Raw genomic sequence first — 21,455 nt, 5'->3', positions numbered from 1 at the left:
CATTCTGGTCCACTCTCTGGGGATGCCAACTCTGTATTTTGCTGGTCAGGCTTCCATAGCTGACCATTCCCACAAGCTGCCAAGCCTATGCAGGAATCAGTGTCTTAACTAACCCTCTCCCTGCTCAGTTTGTCTCATTGGTCACATGGTATTTGTTTGGCCACTCGGTTATACTTATGTTCCCCTGCTGGGAATCTAACTTTAAGAAATGGTATCCCTCTAGTTCTCTCCTTTTTTATTATATCTCTCATAACGACTTGCAGCTCGTTGTTACACCTTGTATCTTTATATTATTCTGCACAGTACAACCTGCACTGAAACATCAATGCAAATACAGCCTACATTTCATTACATTAACTATGCTCATTGCTAGCTACAGAAACAACAATCTCATTACAGGTGACTGTTTCTTATTATGTTGTTTAGTTCAGCAGTAAAACACTGAAATATACTTGACAACCATATTCACATCTTGTTTTAAGATTGTAGGTGTAGAATCAAATGGCAGAGTGCATGTTAAGGTTGTGGTTTTATTAGTACATAAAATACAGCATGGGAACAGACTGGGATCTGTGATGTCTCCAAGAACTAATTTATTAATTCCTTGTGCGTTAAATGTAGGCAGGTGTCCTACAGTATACTTGAAGGATTTCATCCTTATGTTAGAATAGGATTCACATTACCTCTGTATGAACAGCAACTCTACAGTCATAATAATATCAGAATCTGACTGAAGCAGTACATTTTCAATATTGACATCTAAGTTACCTGATCTCATAGATGCCTTCTCATGAAGCTTGGTAATAGGATAATTCTGTTACCTGTTATACTTTCCAACATAATCAAGTGTTGCTAAGTCATGCTTTTATTGCTAAATAATACTTGTAGTCCAAGAATATTAATCTTATTCTCATTTCTCTCACAAGAAAGCTGCCATTTTTTATATTCTTTAGAATTGAAATATATATACTATCCAAGATAGATTTCTATATACTTTTACTCTATAAATTTCTATAACTGTAACTTAAACGCCCCTGATTAGGCAGATCCCTCAGCCACTAACCTGCAGCTACATCCATGTTTAAGAGTGCTTTAAAGGTTAACAAATGCAATGGGCTCCTTTTACATGTCACACATGACTTGATTTTCTGTCTCCCCAGAGTCTGTTCTCAAATAGTAACTGCTAATTTGCCCTCTTGGGTATAATTTTAGGACTCCATAGAAACTGGTAAACATCTTCAGATGTCTAAAGTTGTTCTCGTAGAGCACAAAAATCACCCTTTTTTTGGACATCCCATGCCCTTACTGTTGCTTCCTGACACATTGATCAGCCTATTTTCATTGTCGGCAAAACAAGGTTTTGAAAGAACTCTTAAGTTTTAACCTGTAGGCCTTGCCTTCAGCTTGTATCCACATACCAGACTGTTTAATAACCTGTTACTCTCAATTGCAGATTTTAATTCACATGTGTTTCTCCCTCTGCCTGAGAGTAATCTTCTCGCATTTCTCTCACAAAAAGCTCTATTGCTTATATTCTTCTGAATTTAAATACTTTCCAATTTTCACATGAAGCATGATGACATTTGGTAAGTATATTTTAACAAGAGTCTTTGTTTCCATGAGAAAGCTCACGATGTCCTTGTTTTAGATAATACATATTTTTTCCAAAACTAGTTCAAACTCATTGCTTTATAAAACATATCTAATGGTGAAATGGTCCAGGATGAAAATAAATTTCAACTAGGCAGTTATATCTTTCTGAAGTCCTTTCCCAAGGACCATGTAGTTCCATAGTAATATGAGGAAGTATTTAGTCTTTATTTTACATATGGTATACATATAGTATAAATAAATTAAACAGCTGCCTACCTCTGTAAGAAAGCATAACCTTTACAATTTTTACAATATATGATAGCAGTGGAACAAGTATGACACAAGTATGTCAAGAGCAAAAATGAGTTCATGCAAGTATCTGACAGATTTGGGTTTGTGTTGCCAGGTTTTGGTAGCAGGAGGACTACAGGGGTGGCTTTTGTAAGAAGCTGTCAGAAACTTCCCCCATGACCTGCAGAGCCAATGTCAGCTGGCTCCAGGACAGACAGGCCACTGGCCAAGACCAAGCGAATCGGGGATGATAGCAACACCTCTATGATAACAGATTTAAGAAGGAGGAAAAAAGTTGTCAGACAGATGAAAATTGCAGCCAGAGAAGAGCCGAGTGATAACATATGAACAACTCTGCAGACACCATGGTGAGTGCAGAAGGAGGGGGAAGAGGCGCTCCAGGTGCCGGAGCTGAGGTTTCCCTGCAGTCCGTGGTGCAGCCCAAGGTGAGGCAGCTGTAGCCCTGCAGCCCATGGAGGACCACAGGGATGCAGAAATCCACCTGCAGCCTGCACAGAAGCCCATGCTGGTGCAGGTGAATGCTTGAAGGAGGCTGTGGGAGGTCCATGATGGAGCAGGGTCCTGCAAAGGATCTGCTGACTCGTGAACAGAGGAGCCCATGCTGGAGCAGGTTTTCCTGGTAGGACTTGTGGCCCTGTGAGGGACCCACACTGGAGCAGCCTGTGTCTGAAGGACTGCACCCCATGGAAAAGTAACTCATGTTGCAGCAGTTTGTGAAAAATTGTCACCCATGGGATGGACTCACATTGGAGAAATTCATGAAGGACTGTTTCCCATGAGAGCGACTCCACGCTGGATAAAGAAAAGAATTTCCCTCTCTGAGCAGTGGCAGGAACAACAACTGACTGCAGCCCCCATTGCCCGTCCCCCTGCACCACTGGGGGGGAGGAGGTAGAACTTGTGAAGGAACGAGGGGTGGGGAAGGATGTTTTTAAGATTTATTTTACTTCTCATTCTCCTGCTTTGATTCTGTTAGCAATAAATTTAATCAACATCCCCACTTTGAGTCTGTTTTGCCCATGATGGTGATCAGTGAGTGATCTCCCCCAGTCCTTGTCTCAACCCATGAGCCCTTTGTTATATTTTCTCTCCTCTGTCCAGTGGCAGAGGGGAGCGAGAGCAACCTTAGCTGGTACCTGGTGTCCAACCAGGGTCGACCCACTACATGGATACAGGCTTATACTTGCTAAACATCTTTTCCTGAACAATTCTGGTCAATCAGTGAGTAAATTGATCTGCTTCTACTGACAAGGCCTAGCCCAAAGCACCTCACTACTATTTAAAATGTTCAGGGTCTTCCCATTTTTTTCTACATGAGCACTGACAAAGAATCAGGCAGAAATCCAGTTCTGGCTTTTACTAGCAGATTTGTATGTTGGCTCAGCGAAGGGAAGTCTGGTATAGAGTAAAATTTCCATTGATACTTTTCTTTTAGTAAACATTTTATAAAAGCAGAAAAAAAAACTCAGAAGGTTTTACAGAATAAAGATAACAGTCAATTTGAGGAAAAAACTTTTTAGAGCACGTCTCAAATAGCCAATATAAATTATCTTGCAATTATTTTTTTTAATAGCCTCAGTACAAGGGACCTGGAAAATTATGGTGGTCATATATGAGAAGCTAATACAAGAGTGTACAGAAACACATTCAAAGTACTTTATTTCCATTTCCATAGGAACACAAGGCATGGAAGAATGTGTTCATCCCTCAGATTAATTATACAAGCAGAGGTAAGATCATGTCTCACAAATCTTAAAAAACATGTTCTACTAAAAGTTTTGGGCTGGAGTTCCTGTGGCAACCAGGCTGCAGACGAAATGTGTAGAAGGTGGTGGACACATTTGTGTGCAATGGTTGTGTCACCTGTGTCAGCAGAGTGGTGTAGTTTTTCTGTGTTAGCACAGGCAGGACACGATAGGAACTGTCTCTGGTTCCTTTTGCAAGTAATTCACTGTAAGAAAGTGGTTGCAAAGTGTGAAGGAATCACCCCGCGGCAGTGGAAAAGGATGTACAGTGACTGAACGGACTTTATGATGCAGACTTTACAGTAATTATGTACACACGCATTGTATACTCCCCTGTTTCTCTGCTGACTGGCTGGAGGAGCTGCAGGGAGGAAACAACCTCCACTCGCCCCTTCTCTCCCCGGTTCCTCCCACGTTCCTCCCTCTTTCTCCTGTGCTCCTATCCTGATTTGCTCCCCCGTTTGTCTGTCTGATACCCCACCGTATGTTCTGGGCTTTTCCCTACCTGAACGGATAAGAATCCGGCGCACTCCTGAATAAACGACTCTGCTTGCACCCTTCCTCGTGTCCCGTCCCCCCTTCGGACCGCGGCAGCAAAGCCTGTTCAGCTGGATTCTGTTAATAATTTCTGCCTCACTTAGCCTGGCCTGATTGATCTACTGTTGAGAAAAGGCTGGACAAAAAAAGGAAGGAGTGGCTGCTTATGAGTGGTTGCTTCAGGTTTCAGGTTATCCATTTAATTCACAGTTTTTAACCAAGTGATGAATTTGTTTCTGGAAAGTGCTTCGGGCTCATATTTTTCTTGGGGAACCACTGTTCCGAAGTTCAAACCCTGCAATTGCTTACAGGTACTGCTGTTGCTGAACTCATTTCTTTTTGTCTCCACAGCCTTTATCACACAAGGATGCATTTTAGACACTAACAGAAACTGTGGCTATAGCCTGCCTCATTCAGCGCCTAAGGCACCACTTAATGACTAAACTGAGATGGCAGGTACTGACCTCTTGTCTAAACCAAAATCTTTCAGTGTTAAAAAATTGCCCTCCTCAGAAACCAGGAAGTAACTAAAACGAATGCACCTGAGCGGTTTTGTGTACTCTGTGGTTATGAGTTCCTCTGAGGAGCACTCAGGAGCTGTTGAGTGTAAGCCAAGTGGCTCGAATGTGTTCCTTTTAGAGCTTCTTATCACACCAATTTTCAAATTATTCACTGAACCCACTGACCCTTTTAAACCGTGCTCCACTTTCAGTTTTAAGCAAGGTAGCTAGACAGCAGCAGAGACCAGCAGTGTAAGAATGTAATTTGGATGCTGTGAACGCACACCTTTGTGCTATCAAGCTGATGCACCGAGGCATAACCGAATTCTGTGTTTAAAAGCAAACTAAATGAAAAGTATATTTTTCTTCAAAAATGCAGCATTTATGTCAGCCCTTCTTTAGATCTGGCTGAGCTGAGCACTGTGAAGCTTCATTGCTATGAATGTACTACATACATTCCGTGATTATGTTATGAACATTTGCCATGATACATTTTTAACATTTTCTTCACAATGCAAGGGACTCAAAGTGTGTCTGCATAAGTGACATTCATTTTGTCACAGCATTATATGAAGATATTTGGTTGCCATAACAATTGTATTCTCAAGAAACAACCAGCATTTTTTACCTCTTTCTAAGTTTTTCTACTCACTTGTGGCAGCAGCAGAGTTTTGACAACACAGGCTTTGGCCATTTGAACTTACAGAGGCTGCATTTAAATTGTGGACCTTGGAATACACTCAAATGGCCATCTTCTAGCTGTTGCTTGACTTCTAGCCAACTAGGTCCAAGCCATGTCCCATGGACTTCAGAAATTTGTCTGAATCTCTTCTTTTCACTTGAGGGAAAAAAAAAAGGCAAAGCTAATACTGTTCACTTTTAAGGAGAAGTCCCATTTTGTGAATGCAGTCAGATAGTCAGATGGACACTGTGATCCTACTAGGGTCTTTAAGCTTCTTAAATGTTATAGACATCTTTGACCTAGTTATTTTAAGCATCACGTGTTCTAAACACCTAAGTTTTAGGGGAATGCTCCTATGGGATTTTATCCATGTAGTCCTTTGTTAGCAGTTGTAAAAATACCGGAAAAGAGGGCTCCAGAGTGCTGCCTTCTAGATAGGAAAAGGTGGGTGGTTTTGACAATTATTTCCTAGTGAGGGCTTTCTCTTTTAAGAGTACTAGATCTCCAAGCATTTGCCAAAATAAATACTGTGCAAATCTCCCTAAATTAGACACAGAATTGTGCAGTATAAATTTAACAGTTCAAACCAAGATACTAATTCAATAGAAAACACAGCAAGATTTCCACTCTGCAGTACTTTGCAACCTGAGGTCTAAAATTTGTGCCAATCATGGAGGATGAAAGAGAAGTATGAATTAAAGATTCTGCAAATATGCAGGGATGAACTTAAGATGAGCTCAGCACAAATGCCTTATCAAATGTCATACTCTACAACTTCAAAGATTAGGTTTTAAAGACTTAAAGGTCAACATTTGTTTAAAACCTGCAAAAAACAACCCCAGCTCCCTCAACTGCTCCTCATACGACTTGTGCTCCAGACCCTTTACCGGGTCTGGTGCCCTTCTCTGGATATGCTCCATCATCTCAGTGTCTTTCTTGTAGTGAGGGGCCCCAAATGTGAACAAAGAATTCAAGGTGCAACCTCACCAGTGCTGAGTACAGGGGGAAGATCACCACCCTGGTCCTGCTGGCCACAGTATTCCTGTTACAGGCCAGGGTGCCATGGGCCTTCTTGGCCACCTGGGCACACTGCTGGCTCATTTTCAACCACTGTCAGCCAACACCAAGTTGCTCCTGACTTCAGGTTTCCACTCACCAGTCTGACTTTCTTCCTCAAACAACACTCAAGTACCCACAAAACTACCTAGAAATAAAGAATACAAGTTCTTTTTAAATGAAAGTATATAGTGCTCTTTTTATCAGAGACTGTAATGGAAGGGCAAAACTTTTACATATGTCATTTAACTCGTTCCAAGGCTCGCAGGCTTTGGCATGCAAAAACAGGGGAGGAAAGAAATGGAAAACAAATGTACCCAGAAGGTACTGGAATTTTTTTGGAGACTGGAAAATGATACCATAGTAGGGTTTTTTAAATGAAGAAACATAAGAGAAACATACAAATGAAAGATAATAAATGCTAGTAATGAGAGAGCTACTGTCTGTGAAATTAATTGGTAGAAAAAGCTAAGTTGAAAATATTATAGTACGGCAAGTTTTTCCTTGTGGAATATTTCAGGTTTTAGCAGGGAAATTGAAATACAATACTGTGTTTGGGTAAGTGAACTCCACCTCAAGGTGTTTGAGTTTACTGAGTTTTGAGAACAGGAACCACAGCACCTCTGGGAAATAGTGCTTGGAAAGCTGGCTTCTGGGCAGACTTAGTTCTCAACTTCATGTCATGCTCTCTCCTCTCTGATGGTACAGAATGGAAATGCTGGTAATTCAGGCAGCATGTTCTGTAGGAACATAAAGTGAAGAATTCCATGTAAAAGCTTTGCTTTCACAATGCTCACCATGTTTTCTTTCATGAGGCTCTCCTACCATGTGGGAGTTAGAGAAAAATTTTAACCATTTAAATTTAAAATTAGTTTGTTAATATTTGGATTGTATTTAATTTTCATTGTCAGAACTTCCAAAATTGAAATTATAAGTTTCAGTCAAGACTAATCACAAATGTATGGCAAAGCACCCTGTGGAAACATTTTGTACTGTCAAAACAAGACTCTGACATTGTCAGATTAAACATGTCCATAGCAGATCTGGCACGGGTAGTGGCAAGGAAGCACACCATGCTTGCTTTTCTCTGCTGTCATTCTGGAGGGTGACAGCCGTGAAAAGGCAGCCTACTCTTATTTCTCAGCCCTTCACAGAAGCTGCCATTAAGACATCAGCTTCTGAGAAGGGAGGTTGATGCAGACCCTGTGCAAAGAACTGTTAGGAAGACTCTTAAATAAATTATGGAAGTGGGCAATTTCTAATTGCTATTGACAAACTATTGCTGTTAGTTGGTACAAGATAATATATTAATCAGTTAATCCATTAATCCAAAGCATAATTTAAATGTCATGGGAACCACAGCACAGGAACGCAGATACATCAGCAGTACCAGCAGTACCTTCCACCAATGAGGGGTGAAAGGGTGGATTTTGCTTAATAATAAAATATTATAAGAAATCATTATTCTCAAGATGGGCTTTTTGGCCACTCTCTGCCTATAACTCATTTTCTCCATTTTAAATAAGGAAAAAGATCATTGAAACAAGGTTAAGACTCATGTCACTCTCATAGTTACTCTCAGTAACTATAGTGGGAACATCTCAGTTCATCAAGTACCATCTTCTGTGTTCAGTTTGGGCGAAATGTGCTAAAGTAGGTCCCTCTGAATGACAGAAAGAGACGCTGAATATCTAGCTACTGCCCAACACAAGGTTCAGTGCAAAACAGTGTGTGAGTACGTAATTAAGGACTTGTACTGGTTCATATGTAGAAGGGGCCATAAGGACACTTAGGAAATTTCTGAAGTGTTTAGCTTCACAACTTGCACATTTCTAACACAGTTCTTTTTTTTCAAGTCATCTTGAATTTCAGCACAGCAGCAGAGAAAGCAAATGAGCAAATGCTGCTCCTGACAAAATTGTCCATCTGGCATAGTTTTTCCATGTAATAGTGTTAGGAAATGTCAGCTGTCACTTGTAAGTAAATGTGTCCAAGTTCAGCTGCCTAAATTTATCATGGTGGGTGACAGACCTAGAGAAATCCATCCAAGGCTTTGTTTCCAACAGCGGACACAGCTTAGGATGCAGCATCTATCCTTCATGCGACTCACTCACAAAATTACAAATTACAAAGCATGATTAGGCAGCAACTAAATTTTAGCCAGCTCCACTGGCATAGTGCAGTTCTCCTCAGCCAGCTGGGCAATGCCCCTTTGTACTAGTTTGCACCGCAGCTCTGAGCAATGCCTTTTGGCCTGGCCTGACCAGTAAGGCAGCCTAGTAACAACCAGCCATTTACAGGACACATCCAGAGCCATGTCCTTGTTTTTCTGTGCTTCTGTGTAGGCGACTCAAGGTTGAGGTGTTGGGCCTCCTGGGAGAGGGGGTGAGAGAGCTGGGGGAGGCAGTTTCACAATGCTGTCTGCTCTCTCACATATTTGTTTTTAACAGACACCAAGGTCCAGGGACATCTGCAGCCACATCACAACAGTCTCACTGCTCTTGGCTGTGGAGCAGTCACTGGTGTGAGTATGGGTTCTACTGGTCCTAGGAGTGCCACTGGGGTGTAGTCCCATCTTGCCCAGCCCATGCTTCAGCTCCTCGGGGATGATCATCCTTCTTGATGCCTCTCTCGTCTTTCTCTCCTCTTTTCTGACAGCTAGGTGTGGGAAGCATGAACTTACTTTTCCTGAGGTGCTGCACTACAAAGAGCAGGTTGCTTGCTGGAATCATCCCACTGCCCTGCACAGGACAGGGCACACAGCTAGGGGAGAGCTGCTGAGCCCGGGTTAAATGCAGGCAGCATCTGCACCACAGGATTAGGGGCTAGCAGGTCTGCCCCAGTTCATACCATGGCAGTGCTGACCTTACTAGTACAGCTGATGAGGTTGCTGCTGGCAGGCAGGGTAAGATGTCACTCTGGGAGGAGTGGGGCAGAGATACTCTCCCAGAAGCAGCCATCATGATAGTTCACGTTTTGAAGATGCAGCATATGTTGATCTTGAGACAAGTGTTGAAATAGTATTGATTAAGACGATAAATAGAAAAAAAAACGGACCCTGCCACTTTGAAGAGGACTCCAAATGTATTTAAACACATTGCATGAATCCACAGCCTTAAGGTTGGTACAAAACCTTACTCACAAGAAGCCTGAGACCAAGGTGTAAATAAAAAAAGCACACAAGCATGGAGAAAAGGAACAAAGTAAAAATAATATCTACCTCAGAATATGTTTTATTGTTACTTCAAATTAAAAGCTGCAACTCTTTGGGCATATAATATCTGCCCTTATTCTGAGAAACATCTTCCTTACTGAGTGCACAGATAAATCTAATAGCAAATTCAACAATATGGTAATTCCTGTATTCCATAGCATCATTAAGCATTTATTACAGTATTCAACAGAATTCTGCCCCTGAGGGCCACTGAATCTTCATTGCAGACATTTATCCAACAACATCCTGCTTTGCTTAATAGCTCACACAAAGCGAGTTGCATTACAGCCTTTCTGAGGAGGGAGCTGTGGGGGTTAATGAACACAAACAAATCAAAAAGGAAACCCCAGGTTTCTTCCTGATAGTTTGCACAAGTGCCACCAGAAGAAAAAATAGAAAATTAGCTCTTTCTTAATAATATCGCCTAGATATACACGTGATTCTCATCACAGAATTACTTGAGCAAAAAGACCTCAAGTGTATTCCTACAAGAAGATTTCTTGCTGCACAGGTGTAATAGAAATAGCATATTTTTGGAACTGGGCTTTTGACTGGACATAATCTGTTTCACATGGTGTTAAGATTAGGGGACAAATTAAAGATCCTAGGAAATGCAAAGCACTGATAGAGTAAGTTATGTTTGTCTCTTTGAACCAGAGCAGTCTAAAAAGCAGAATGTAGTGCAAAAACTTGGGATTGCAGAATATGAACTGTGTAAACTTGTTATTTCTTTAGTTACATCTGATTTTTCTTCAAAACCAAAATATACTGATATCCCTGAGCAGCGCTGGGAAGCAGGAAATGATAGTTACATGGAAGAAATTCCAGTTCTGGATGTATCAGACAGTGGAATAATAAATATTAAACAAGAACTCTCAAAAATATCTTGGAATGTTAAATAAACAGCTACTGAATAAAAACCCTCAAAAACTGAGCAGACACATCAGCACTTTGAAGTCCCTACCATGTCAGACAGTGTTCCTAATGTAGATGATGGCTGACTGTGCATTGTTTCATTTACAGGTGCTTAGGAGTTCTCAATGTGCATGTATACATACACAATTTTCATGTGTATATATTCACCTGAGAGAAAGAGGCAAGACATGGTACAGAAAGAGGGTGGGTTTTTTTGGTGAAAACATCTGACAATCAGAAGGGGGCATGCTGAGAATTTCAGGCATCAAACCCCTTTTGTTGGTCTGCTTATGGACGAACTCTGCCCTTAAGGGCCACCACACACCTCAGTGCAAAGCCAGAAACTTTGTAATAGCACTGAGAGCCCAACTGTGCTCTCTGAGATGGCAGTTTTCCAACTTACATCAGTAACAAGGCAAATTGGAACCAGCAAATTTATTATATGGGTTAGTAAAGCCTTGTTATGTGTGATAACTTTCCCACAGGAACAGCTTTTGAGATAACTGCCAAATGAAAATTGAATGCCATGATATCACGTTTATTTATGCATCTGTTATCACTGCTCTTATTTACATGATCCTGGTAAACTTTTATGTGTTTTATAATGCAGACACATTTTTATTGCATGTTTGAAGCATTAAGTTCATATTGATGGAGACAAATGGTAAAAAAGCCTTCTGTTCAGCCCTTTTGAACAGAATACGTGTGTTCACACGTTTCTTACAGGACGTGAGAGTTCATACAACTTCAGAAGCTTTGGGTATTCTTCTGGTCTCATTTCAGATATCAGTTTTGTGAAATTCCATTCTGATTCCCACCCATATCTACAGCCATATTCCACCTCTGTGTGGTGCCAGGAAGGTGAATGTTAGTGAGATATAAAAGCTATCATGTCAATACTGCAAGTTGTTTATGCTGAAAACTTGAAAACTCTTGAAAAGATGTTATGTCAAAAGAACATGGCAGAAATTAATCTGACGAGCAATAGTACCAGCGGAAAGACATATTAGGTCAGGCACAGCAAACCACAAATGCATCTGTATTTCTCTTAGGTTCCAGCAGTTCAATCTTTGTCGTAAAGAGTTTGTGCATTTATTTACAGCAATTGGCTCTGGAAGTCATCCATGATAAACTCCACTGAAGGAACAGACATCCATAGTTTATACAGTTTAGCAAAGAAAAGGCTGAGGAGGGCTACAATTGTTCTGTTAAACTACTTCAGTGGGGTAGATATTATGGAAAGATAAAATATTTATGTAAAAGAGGAAACCTGGCATAAGATCAAGAGCACAGATGCCTAGTCATGAAGTCTATTCAGCCTTTTGAAAAGGTTAAAACAGTTTGAAGATAGAGTTATACCAGATTATGAGAGAGTCTAAAATAATAGGTTTTCTGATGAAAGCAGGAAATGGAACCTATTAAATCCTTCTAGAACAATATTTTCAGATGGTTCTGGCACTGGCAATTAATTTTATTTGTCTCTCCAGCATTATTTAACATCTTGCATTCTAAATGGTTTTCCACAGTTTAGCGGGAAAATATGACTCAATTAAGGAAGGCTTGATTTAAACAAAAGAAATGAATAGCAGTATTGCACTGGTTAATAAAACCAAAGCAACACATCTTTTTGGCTCCAACACAGAAGAGAAAAATATCTACAGTCTATCAGATTTTCAAAGGTGCATGGTTTTTTACTGTGTTTTAGATCAAAAAGGCATACAAGTTTAGCATATATTATTTTAACTAGTACCTATGAGATTGACTGTTTAGATTAAGATAACCTGGAAGTGCAAAGACCAAATAGGGTTCCTAATAGATGTTTGCCTTTTCTGTTTCATCACGAAAAATCCCAAATCTTAGTTTGGGATTTTGGATAAAACTTCGGCTGCTGAAGTGCATTATGCACCAGAGGACTGGTTCCTACACAGATTGTACTCCATGTACTCTTGATTTGAGAATTTTCCAGAATTTCTCAGTATGAAAGTATTTGCAACATTTTTTTTTTGTATTTTTAAGGGTTATAAATGTTTCTCATGCAGGGTTAGCTCCAGCAGAATCTAGGTGTGAAGTCCCTGTCTAGTACCTGTTTCACCCACAGAATGGGTGTAGTGGGTTTCTGTGGCTAGGTTTTGGGAGTGGGGAAGGCTACAGGGCTGACTTCTGTTAGAAGCTGCTAGAAGATTCAACGGAGCCAATGCCTGCCAGCTCCAGGACAGCTTCCTGCCACTGTCCAAGGCCAAGCCAATCCAGAGTGATAGCAATGCCTCCGTGATAACATATTTAAGAATAGAAAGGTGTCGCGCGGTGAAAATTCCAGCCAGAGAAGAGCGAAGTGAGAACATGGGAAAAACAAGGTAGACACCAGGGTCAGTGCAGAAGGAGGGGGAAGAGTGCTCCAGACTCCAGAGCTGAGGTTCCTGCAGCCCGTGGTCCAGACCATGATGGAGTAGCTGCGCCCCTGCAACCCATGAAGGACCATCAGGGTGCAGAGACCCACCTGCAGCCCATGGAGGAGCCCATGCTGGAGCAGGTGGATATCTGAAGGAGGCTGTGACCCTGTGGGAGGCCCAAGATGGAGCAGGGTTCTGCCAGGGACCTGCAACCTGTGGAGAAAGGAGTCCATACTGGAGTAGGTTTTTCCTGGGTAGGACTTGTGGCCCCTGTGGGGGACTCACATCTGTACAGCTCATTCGTGAAGGACTGCACCCCATGAAGGAGTGACCCACGGGACAGTAGTTTGTGAAGAACTGTTGCATAAGGGATGGACTCACACCGGGGAGGTCCATCAAGGACTGTCTCTCATGGGAAGGACCCCACGGGAGCAGAGAAAGGACTCCTCTCTCTGAGCAGTGGCAGAAACAACTGACCGTAACCTCCATTCTCTGTCCCCCTGCACCGCTGGGGGGAGGAGGGAAAACGTGGAAGGAAGGGGGGGGGGAAGGTGTTTTTTAAGGTTATTTTACTTCTCACTCTTTTGCTCTGGTCCTGTTAGTAATAAATTTAAGTAATATCCCCACTTTGAGTCTGTTTGGATGATGGTGATCAGTAAGTGACCTCTCCAAGCTCTTAACTCATGAATCCTTCACTGGTTTTTTTCTCTCCTCTGTCCAGTTGAAGAGGGAGAGTAAGTACCTGGTCCCCAGCCAGGGTCAACTTGCTGCAACAGTGAAGAGCTGGGTGGTGGGAGAGGCTGAGCTCTTCAGGTGTCCAGGTCAGGGCTGAGAGCAGGGAGGTTTGGTTTTGTGTTAGCAAGGACAAGGAGAAGAGTCCTGCAGAATGAAACAGCTGGATTTGAGTATCTTATTTTCACATCATTTGCATTTTGGGGGGCTACTGTGGACTAGGCATGCTAGGTGTGCTCTGGCTGTGTGTCTTTCGATTTCATATCATCTGTGAGAGTTCTTTTTGAGAGATCTCCCTGCAATGTAAACTGAAGTACAGTTAAGTAGTAACAATTGAGGTAATTCCTCAAAAGCACGCCCCTGATGTGAAATGGGACACAAACACAGATCTCCTGCACGCTGGCATCCACTGCTGGCACCCATTTTAGGAATCTAAAATTTAATTTTCAAATTTAGAAAAGAGTTGGTATTCCTTTTCTCTTTGCCCTGTATTCCGTGAGTTACCCATATTCTAAATGTCCATATGATGCCAGAGGTGTGGAGGTTTGCAAGTAGCAGTACATGTTTCCATGTTATGCCTTGGAGTGAGCATCAAGCATATAGCAGAGCACCTGGCAGAGACTGTTTTTTTACAGTGGCAGGATGCTGCCAAATAGGTGTCATTGCCAGCAGGGCATGAAGTGACATGAAAGCATGCCATTTTGCTTCTGGCAGAAGCAGCAGCTACAGCTCATGCAAGAAAAAGGTGGTAGTATGGACCTAGGAAACTTTTTCATTTGCTTCTGGCATGACCTCTTTCAATTGTACTTACCAAAAAGAAATCACAGGGGAGGTGTGAGAAGCTCCAGTTTAACACAACACTTGCAGTTGAGCCCTCCACCAGCAAGGAAGCTGATTAACAACTACCATATCATGCATCTCCACCTTCCCACTGAAACTGTGCTGAGGGAATACAGGGAGTATGGCATGTGAAGAGGAGGCGCTTGAAGGGTCCACATTTCATGGAGGAGGAGCTTGAGATTCTGCTTTTGTTTTAAACAATACTCCATTCAATGTAAATGGCAAAGATGCCCTCAAGGATGAATTCAGGAATCGAGGGATGGCTCCAGCTTGGATGAAGACTCCTCCAGGTGAGTTTATTCATGTGAGAACAACTATCTTGTACTGAGGTAAATGGGATTTGGCTTCTATGTGATTGTCTTCATTGCAGTGAGGAGTGAACAGGGCTGACAAACTCAGCAATGCTAATATGGTAATGATAGTGCAGCTGGTGTGATACCTTGGATATCTCAGTCCTGCTCTTCATTGCATTCTGCACAGACTGCTACCTTCTGAGACATCAGCTGGTGTGAACCACTCACTGTTTGACTGGCACCATTCTGGATGTATGCAGAAACAGAGACAGAGATGGACTGAGAAACTTCCCATCAACACATTTGGAAACCTGATTTTGGTAAACACATTTGGAAACCTGATATGGAGTAAAGGTTCATGCATTTGGCTGTTACAGCCCAAGTCCTGCCAGGCCTTTCTTTGGATGGAAACCTTGAGTTTTTAAAAGCATAATCAATTTCCCCCATCCAATTCAATGGAAGTTTTAGCAACAACTCCAACAGAGGCTCGGAGGAACAAAGTGCTTCTGGAGGAGAATACTGATTGTTACAGGAGACTGAGCTCACCCAGCTCTGCTGCCACCACCACTTTTAATTAGCAGCTGGAGTCACAAAAAATCAGGAGTACATCCGACTAATTTAAAAATTTGTCTTAATAGAAATGTATGACTGAATCCATGTAATTAGGTTTAATGCCCATTTTAGCTGTACTGCTAATGCAAGTACTGTGAGGAAAGCTAAATGCAGAGAGACAGCAAAAGAAAATGTAATGTCCTGCTAATCAGATGAGGTTTAGCAACCTATGGTAGGTTTTTACTAGCTTTTATTTTTCAATCACTTAACTAGAGCAGTATTCTTTCACTTTTTATTAGGAACTGCAGACATTTTTCTGACAGTTGTTTTGAGAAGACGAAGAGAAAGCAGTTATTATTCTTCATGATAAATGGAGATCTTGGAAATCTTGTCCTTGATGGATATTCAGACTGCTACTGAAGTCAGTAGAATTTTCAGGCAGAATTGTAACACTTTTTTTTTGGTGGTCCAATATAATTAGGGATGAAGTAATAGAGAAACAAACACAAACAGTGAAATTCTGTAATACCCAGGGCACCCTGTACTCTGATTTTCACACAAATAAAAGATGGCTTGGTTTCTGTTCTAGTGGTGAAAACACTCTAGCTGCAATAGGCTGCAAATGAGGAACAAACTGTGTGAGCATTGAAAATCTGGATTAAATCTTCTGACTGTCACGATTTTTTAGAACTGTCTGTCATTTTTCTCCAGAAGTTCTGAGGCTGTATACGTAAGTATTTGTAAAATAGAAGCACATGTGAAAAAAAGACCCATTGAAACATATACTATAAAACTTTAAGAATGAAAAAAACTGCCTCCAACTAGTTTTTTTTCCAGATAGAAGAAAATCAGGTTCTTCAATCAACACCTGAGTGACACAAAAACCGAGAAAGGAGAGGTTAGTTTATTCATTTTTGATTTGCTTTGGTGTTGGACTTGGAATTACACTTAAAAATACCAAGGTTTTTGGATAAATGGCATTTTTTTAGGACTTTAGGTCCCAATCAAAATAATATAACACAATGTATATATATATTTTTATATTTATATTTATACACACACACACACAACACACATGGGGCACAAAACTGTGACACAGAAAAATACTTCAGAATAATTTTATTTTCTTTTTTTTTGGCTTCTCAGATTGCTGCCAGGCCAATAGGTCCTAGGGAAAGACTCCCAATAACTATGCGTGTATAAATATTGAATCAAATTGCATCAAGTGTTCTCCATGGACTCTGGTGTGATCCATATTCAGGAAAGGGTGGAATTAGATTACAAACAGAATAAAAATCACATTCCTCAGTCTTCAGAAAGAATAATGTGTTTCTTCAGCTTTGCAGCAAGTGGTGGATCCACAGCTTTACTTTTTTGCCAACCATTTGTGGCTGGAGATTGGATGATCCTAACGTTCAGCTTCAATTCCATTCCTACTGGAGGCTCTGGCTGGCCAAATGGACGGACTCATTATGCTCACTGCCCACAAACTAATCTCTAAACAATATTTTCTGAGTTGAGAATTATGTTCAAATGGATTAACTCATTCTGAGTGCCAAGACCTTATTTTCACTGAGACTGTTATTTCAGTGTTACTGACACGGCTACTCTTGGATTTACTTTGACAGTTAAAAGTAGCCAAATTAAAAGCAATGGATGGCTTAGAAAAATGCCTAACATATCTTTGTTTGAATTTGATTTATTAACCCTTTTGGAACTCATAATCTTTCTTATTTTTCCTGGCATCCCCTCAGCAGCCCACAGCCAGAAGAGTACTTAAGTTCACATGGTCAAAGCTCTTGTGCACCAGTGACTTTATTCTCTTTTGCCTCAAAGACAAGTGAGGGGGTGGTCAGGTCCCCCCAAAGAGTAAAAAGCAGATGATCATCTCATCTTGGCTAGGTCACAGGGATGAGGATTTCTTCTGCTTCTCAGGGTATCAGTTGTTCACACCATTGGTCCCATCTGCCTTAATTCTTTTCAGTTTCCCTATAATGAATATGTAACAATCATGTAAACTCGAGCAAGTTTTACAGATTTTAGGGGTTGAACAGCCTCTTACACACAGTGCTCATTTTTATTGAAGTTCAGCCATCAATAAAGTATGAAGAACCTTTCTGGTATCACAGAATATCCTGAGTTGGGAGAGACTCACAAAAATCATAGAAGTCCAACTACTGGCCCTGCACAGGACAGCCCCAAGAGTCACACCATGTGCCTGAGAACATTGTTCAAACACTTCCTGAACTCTGTCAGCCTTGGTGCCAGTGCCTGTTCCAGTGTTCGTCCACTCTCTGTGTGAAGAACCTTTTCCTAATAATCAACCTAAAGTTCCCCTGACCCAGGTTCATGCTATTCCTTGGGTGGTTCATCAGAGACAAGAGATCAGTGCCTCCTCCTCCACTTCCTGTCACGATGATGTTGTATACTGCTATGAGGTCTCCCTTCAGCCTCCTCTTCTCAAGGTTAAAGCGACCAAGATAAGTGGTGTGACCTATCTTTGTAGCATCTTGTAAAATGATTTCCTGAAAAGCTTAAAACCCATTGCTGTTTAGTGCAAGCAACTTTAGCTGGTCTCTCATGCTCAAACTGGATTAGCTAACAATCTTTAAACTTCCACAGAATAACTTTGTTCTCCAGTGCAAAACAGCCTGCCATTTGTTTAAAGCCGAAAACATTTCTTCCCAGCTACAGTGTTAAAAGATGATGAAAACCATCAAACCAAAGGACCTACTGCATGGTGCTGCTGACAGCTTTTTGCTCACAGTCCCTGTGGAGACTCTGTAGTGATAGTGATGGATAATATACGGTTTTTAAGTTCCTTGAACAGTTTTCATCCAAGTGCTGTTGCTGCGAGTGCAGACACATGCTCACATGTGCAGAAAGTGGGCACTGGTGCATTGATCCAACAGCAGCAAATGCAGACATATACCAAGCATCCAAGATGAAGTATTCAGCACACAACATCAGGGCTGCATTTACAAATTGAAATTTCAGCCTTCTAATTAGGCTGATAGGCTTCAAAATCCCAGCCGGTACCCAGAAGGCTTTTCAAGCCTAAGGGCATACAGACAACAGACTTAAGAAGAATGTTTTCTGTCCCTTCATCTGAATTACCCAAGTGACTGGGAAAGGTTTTAAGACTAAGTGTCAGCAGTGTTATACCTATTGCGCACTAATACCCTTAAATCCAGGTACACTTAAAGAAGAGTATGTATTCCAGGCATTGATTAGCTTGTTTACCCACATGAGATTGCAAGATATCATCTGGAAATTAACTGCAAGCACTTTAGCAAAACCATTAGTGTTGATAAACTTGGGAGGGGGGCACTTTAGCAAAACCATTAGTGTTGATAAACTTGGGAGGGGGGGAACCTAAAAAAAAAGGAAAATAAGAGAGTCCATTATTTTTTTACAAATTAAGATATAAACAACCTGATGTTTTTAATAGTGTCAGCTAAGCTACCTATTTTGTAAAGCTACTTGCAAGTTTTTGAGCTCCCTTTATAATGTGGTCTAGAATCAAAGGCAATTATGTGCTCAAACTATTGGTACATCATGAGTCACTTCAGGCTGGGGTTTCAAATGTGTTTCACACCTGCAGGGGTGTTTTGTGGTATTTGTAAAAATGTCTACAGATATCCAAGAAGAAGGGTGCCAAGAGGGCACCTGTTAAGAAGCCAAATAATTCTATTGGCCTCACTTTATACATATTTGTGACTGAAATAATGCTGATCTGCATCTCACAGGAAGGGAAAGTTTGCTGGAAATGATTATTAAACAACAACAAAAAATCTATATACATTTCCCAGCAGAGAAAAGTCTTATGAAGTTGTCAAAATTTTCCACATTTCTCTTTTCCCTTGTCCAAAATCAACAAGACTGAATTTCAAGACTTACTACTGCTGTGAGTTGATGGGTACCACAAAGGTATGCAGAAAATAAATCATATTCCAATCTCCCAAAACAATGGTTAAAGTTTTGAGTAAAACTACTGAAAAATATGATAGCAATTATTCTTACACTATAAACACATTTTGATATGGTTTATATTCAGGAAGGATTATAATGAAATTCTGGAATTCTGACTACTCCATTAGAAGTTGCATTTTATTTTTGCTTCCTCTCAGGGAGGGTTGAATTGCAGCCTGTGAATAGACCCAAGGCTCACACCCCGATGCTGAGTAAAATACTGCCATCTTTTGGCTGCACTCGACAGAACGGGTGAAAAACAACTACCAAGACTTTTATCTTCAGGAGGACAAGCAACAGTTGCTACTTCCGCAGTATTTGCTCCTAAGGTGTTGTTATTGGCTATAACCCCGTTATCCTTCTCTTCCGTTGTGGACTGTAACTCCACAGGTGCTGAACAAAAAGTGGTCCTGTGTCCAGATAATGAAAAAAAGCAAAGCAAACCAAAAACCCCATCAACAAAACCAAAGAATACGAGAGAGAGGTACAATCAGATGTGGAAGGACAGCAAACCTGTGAAGCAAAGACATAGAGAGAACAGGCAGTGGTTTCAGAATACCTGCAAGGTTGACAGAAGGTTTCTAAATGTGTTCTCTTAGCTCTAAAACTAAGCTTCATGGAGCTTTCTTTCTCATGGCCTTAAAAAATGCCAAAATTAAATAAACGGTGGAAGGTGTTTTTCAAGAAAATCACAAACTGAAATTCTAAAGCTTCTTACTTCTTGCTTTACAGGTAAAGTAAGACCAGCACAGACATGGGCTTTGCCTTGAACATGCCTTAAAAGTGATGTTTTTCCCCTCCCAAAGATATCAGGAAGACTGAGATGTGGGACCACTAAAGGGAGGTCCCTGCCCAGGGCTGTTTCTGCAGGTGAAGTCACCCATCTGCACTTTCCCTTGTGAAATAAGTAATTTACCTTTCCTTCCTCAGGAAAATACCTGTTTCTGCTACTTTGTAGGCAGAAACTACTGCTACCTGTAATTCTGCTACCTTAATTCAAATGACATACTAACACCTGGAAAATCCATTTAATGGCAGAAAATCCTAGGATACAAGCAAACATGCAAGGCTGTTTTTCCTCTCCTTATGTTCTGGAATTCAACGTTTTTGTCTTTTACATTAAGTAAGGCTTTCCTACCATACTCAAGTGACACCTCTCTCTCAGAGATCTGCAGCATGCTATTACAAAAATATTATTTCAGAACACAATAATCCTTAAATCCAAATGATGATTAAGCACTACCATTCAAATATTTGTTATCCTTTTGCACAGTAATGAATAGAAAAAATTGTAATTGTCTGTTCTTTTGTTAAAAAGTAATTGCCAGTTGTACAGCCAGCAGCAGTTAACATCTGCCCAGCTTATAAATATTTCTCAACTTTCCTTTCACGTTCTAATACCATCAAGGGACTCACTCTGTCAGAAGAACTAATGCCTATGCTTTGCAAGGAATTATCGCTTATTAGGTTAAGGATTATTCCTGCATGTGTTCACCTGTATTCAAGGCTCTTGCAGAATTTAGCTTGCTAGTGGTTGGGTTGTATGCATTAGGCATTTGAAAATTATCACTGATTTGTCTCCTGCAAGCATGCAGGGATTCTTTAAGGTAGGCTGATACTTCTTGGGACAAATTCAAAACAACATCCACCCAGAAAATACTCATATCAAATGTGCATAGCTCAAATTAATACAGGCATTATTCCACAGCTATATATTTGCCTTATTTTTACCAAGCTCAGCTTATCTTAATCATAAAGGCTAAAGCTTCCCTTTCCCACCACTGAATCTGTAATTCAAAGACAGATGTTCCCTCTCAGCCCATAGGAGTAGTGACATCCAAGGAATGACTTGTTCCAGGAGGAAACAGATACTGTGCTGTGCTCCCATATTCCTGGCAGAAACATAGCTGAGAGAAGCTATTCTTCCTTCGAGCCCCAGAGCCTGATCCCCTGTCCTTCCCCTAGCACAGCTCAGTTTCTAGGGTAACAGCAAAGAGGAAATAAACTCAATTCTGGGAGAATGAATCTAAATCAAACTCCAAAGAAATCTTTTCTCTTTGATTCTCAGAGTCCAAAGACATCAACATTTTAATGCTCTGCTGCAATCAAGTCATGTAATGGA

This window comes from Manacus vitellinus, unplaced genomic scaffold (assembly GCF_001715985.3).
Source record: "Manacus vitellinus isolate BGI_N305 unplaced genomic scaffold, ASM171598v3 scaffold_7_pilon, whole genome shotgun sequence".
NCBI classification, from domain to species: domain Eukaryota; kingdom Metazoa; phylum Chordata; class Aves; order Passeriformes; family Pipridae; genus Manacus; species Manacus vitellinus.
Note: the sequence above shows the minus strand (reverse complement) of the source record.